The 4247-nt window shown below is 41.7% G+C and overlaps 1 pseudogene; it reads right to left on the bottom strand.

Moving 5' to 3' along the window:
• Positions 1-2739: 2739 nt before the first annotated feature.
• LOC138159741 (C-C chemokine receptor type 8-like) lies at positions 2740-4013 on the bottom strand (annotated as a pseudogene).
• Between the last annotated feature and the right edge of the window lie 234 nt (positions 4014-4247).

Here is a 4247-nt window from a genome sequence, read left to right as displayed (position 1 = left end):
AATGCATCAGTTCACTGTAGTTTAGTCAACCAAAGACAGAACAAGGTAGGAATAAATCAGGGACCCTCAATCTGGCTGCTGAATCTGACTGGTTTGAAGGTTACAGAGGTCCTGCATTATTTATAAAAATGACTGTGGAGTTCATTTAATGAACTTACTTTCATCCTAGACCTAAAAATGCCACACTACACCCCAACTATTACAGTCCCCTAGTGGCAGTAGACAGATGGGTTCTCATGGACAGAATTGTAACACTCACTTAGGGTAAACAGCTTGGAAGATCCCTAAATCAACTTTTCAAGGTAAATTTAGTTGATGTTGGGGAAAGGCTTCATAACACAAAGGCCCATGGTGGAAGACTTCAGTATACTTTAAGACTGAGTAGGTCAATAATGGTAGTGGCAAAAATGGCAAATTTTATGGTCACCTAAGCATACAATGGAGTAGCTTCTAATTTTAACTAATTATTCTTGTTCATTAAGGAGTGGCCTCAATTATTTCTAGCTGCCATAGCAGTACAAGTTCCTCTGGTGTTTTCTCATTTCCAGTCCCTCAAGACAAAGTCCATATGGCCTCTCCCTAGTTGTAGCTTATCATGTAAGATCCTTAACCTTTGACTTCAGCTGAGGGGTTTGGAAAGGCTAGTGTAACCATACAAATATATGTCAACTCCTTGTTTGCTTTCCAACCAGAAGAGTTAAGGTTCTCATAGATGGCAGAAATGATAGTAGCATCCTATCTCACACAGAACTTCCTGCTGTTCTCTCCTGTTTCTTATACCCAGGAAAATTCGCTGATTTAATTGGTCAGTTTTATCTCTTAATGATAATGATCTTAGATGAAATGCAGACTATCTCTTGCTCTTGTGGGTATAGTCAGACGATCAAAAGATTCTAAGCTGAAAAGAAAGAACCTTAAAGATCTTTGGGTCCAAGGCTCTTATTTTACAAAGGGTCCAAGGCTCTTTTACAAAGGAGGAAACTGAGGTCCAAGGGTATAAATGACTAGCCCACGTAGCAAGTTGAAGAGCCAAGATTCCAGCCTAGGTTTTTTGACTCTCAATATATCCCTATTGATCGATCCTTCCTTTTTTCATAGCTCAATACCAGACTCAAATAGAATGGGCTTGTGGTCCTAACAAAACTTGCATTTCTTATAGCTAGCATAAACTTTGCATTCAAGGGAAATTCAGAATATCCTATGCAATGTGTTGTAATAGAAGGAATACTGGATTTGGGGTCAGAGGATGCTAGTTCCCACTCGGGTTCCATTTTTTTTTTAACTATGTGTGACCTGAGGCAAGTCATTTTACAGATGAGTTTCTTTATCTGTAAAATGAGCGGATTGGACTGAGCTAATTCTGTTAGATGAATGTAAGAGAATGCTATTGTTTCATAAGAAATGAAAGAGGTGGTTTAAGAGGAACATGGGAAGAGTCGTATGAACTGACTTATAATGAAGTGAGCTGAATGAGAAGAACAATTTATATGCTAGAAATATCATTGTCAAGACAAGCAATTTTGAACAACTCAGGAGCTCTGATCCATGCAATGACCAACCAAATTTCCAGGTGACTGATGATACTAGGTAGCAAGCATGCTGCCCACTCCTGACAGAGAGGTGACGACCTTAAACTGTGGAATGAGGCAGATTTTTTGGACATGGCCAATGTGAGAATCTGTTTTGCTTGTCTATGCATATTTGCTACAAGGGTGTTGCTTTTCTTTTCTCAGGGAAAGTGGAAATAGGAAGAGAGAATGGATAGTTGCTAATTGAAAAAATACAAAGTAACAAACTTTAAAATAAATAAAGCTCGGGAACTGAACTAAATCATTCATAATGTCTCTTCAAGCTCTCAATCAATTAAATATCTGGTCCGCAAGAAGATTATCCACAGTGATCTAGCCTTGTGTTTACCCTATACCCCTGGCTAGTCTCAGGGCTGCCGGGAATAGAAGAGAACTGAGATGATTGGGTTGAGGCCAATTTGGGGGGAAGGAGGAGGTAGACCAGATAAGGATAAATGCATCTAACTACATTCCAAAGTCAACCATAAATGACATTTGTACCCTTCCTTATCTTACCTCCATCTTCCTCTATATAGTCTGACACCTCCAATTCATAGCTGACTCATTATGGGAAATACAGAGATATGAATCTGTGTCTTGAATGAGGTGATAGGAACAGAATTGAGACATCACTTCAGGAGGGGGAGGGACCAACTGTTTCTCACATGACATGGTCTTCAATCTTTACTATGCTGGTCCTGCAGAGGTTGGTAGGGTTGCAGTAGAGTGCCAGGCCTGGAATCAGGAAGACCAGGGATCAAATCCAGTCTCAGACACTTATTAGCTATTCGACCCTAGGCAAATTACTGAACCTCTGTTTGCCTCAGTTCCGAATCTGTAAGATGAGCTGGAGAAAGAAATGGCTAGGTGATGCAGTGGATAGACTTCCAGGCCTGGAGTCAGGGAGACTTCTCTGGACTCAGACACAAACTGTGTGACCCTAGGCTGTACCCTGTTTGCCTCAGTTTGCTGGATTGCAAAATGAGGATAATAATAGCTTCTACCTCACAGGTGTGTGTTAAGGATCAAATGGGATTTTATTGTGTAAAAGTATTTAGCACAGTACGTGGAACATAGTACTATATAAATGCTTATTCCCTTCCTTTCCCCCCACTGCCTGTATGCTGTCCATCTTATGAGTGTCCTTAAAAAGAAGTGCCTGTCTCTAAATACAGTACTCCACATGTTGTCCAGCAAGGCAGAGAGAGAATAGTGGGATTTTCATCTCCTTCTTGACACTGGGCCTCACTTCATGCAACCCAAAATCACACTGGCTTTCTTCGTTGTGATATCTTACTGTTGACTCATATTGATTGAGTCTGTAGTCTATTAAAAACCCTTAGAAGAGCTTTCAAAGGGAAAAATCAAATGTTTGCCATATGTCTTTCTTCATAACCAAAACTTCCTCATGCTATTTACTCTCTCCAATACCAGAATCTCACACAAATACTTTGTATCCTTTGAAAGGAAAAAGGTAGGAACATTCACAAAGTCACAATGTTTCACAAAATACAGTCGATGCTGAAGGAACGCCCAAATGTTCAATCTGTATGTTTTTCATCTAGCCAGGAATACTATTTGAATTTCTGAAAGAGTTCAGAGAGATGCTTCTTGAACTTTTCCCCTACAAAAGTATAAATTATAGAGTTGATGCAGCAGTGGGTGAAGGAGATGAGCTCAGTTATCTGGGTGGCCTGGGTGAGTTTCTGACTCAAGTCACTCCCATCCAGGCTGTGCAGGTTGTGTAGGGAATTCAGAAAGAGCATCATGTTAAAGGGAGAAGAAAAGTACCACCACTACAATGAGAACCAGCCTGATGGCCTTGATCTTTTGGTGGTTCTGACGCCCCTTCAGGTGCCTCAGGATGTTGGCATAGCAGTAAACAAGGATGCTGTGTGGGATGATAAGAGCCAGGATGTTGATTTCAAAGTGGGTGATGAGTTTCCACTCAGTAGTTCTGTCATCATGGAAGGTTGCTCTCCTCTAAAGATACCTGGTAAAACACCAGCAAAGGAACAGAAGCTAAAATGGCTGCTAACCACACCAGGAGGCTGACAGCCATGGCCTTCCTGGCCATCCTCACTTTCAAGGCATATACTTCTATGGATGATGGCCAGATACCTGGCCACGATTGGTGCTTCCAAAGACCCACTGGTCCAGAGTGTAGTGTGTCAGGAAGGGGAAGGAGAAGACAAAGAGCAGATCGGAGATGGCCAGGTTCAGCAGGTACACGTCAGTCATGCTTCTCAGCTTCTTACAGGCTACCAGAACCAGGATGACCAGGACATTCCCCAGCAGCCCAAAGACAAAGAGAAGGCAGTAGAGCAAGGCCAGAAGCAGAGAGCTGGACTTCTGGGTGAATGCAGTGAGGCAGGCACTAGGCATCCAGTCTGGGTAACAGTCTTCTGTGGTCATGGATAGATTTGGCTCCAGGGTGTAATTCATCCCAACTTTTGATTTTGCATAATCTTAGTTCTTCAAGAGAGTCTGTAGATCTTCAATACTCTCTTCCCTAACCTATACTGTCATATTAGTTCTCAGTTTTTCTGAAACAACTTCCAATGAAATATATTTCCACAGTATGGGCGTGTTTGCTACAAGCTAGATTTAGCTAAAAGAGGAACCATTGATGGTTGGTTCCTCTCTTCATTCTCCATTTCCCCCTCGGTGTTCTGCAGC

The sequence above is a fragment of the Petaurus breviceps genome, unplaced genomic scaffold, assembly GCF_028583685.1.
Source record: "Petaurus breviceps papuanus isolate PSGF00001 unplaced genomic scaffold, PetGlider_PUasm1.0 178, whole genome shotgun sequence".
Lineage (NCBI taxonomy): Eukaryota > Metazoa > Chordata > Mammalia > Diprotodontia > Petauridae > Petaurus > Petaurus breviceps.
This window is presented reverse-complemented; position numbering and strand designations above follow the sequence as displayed.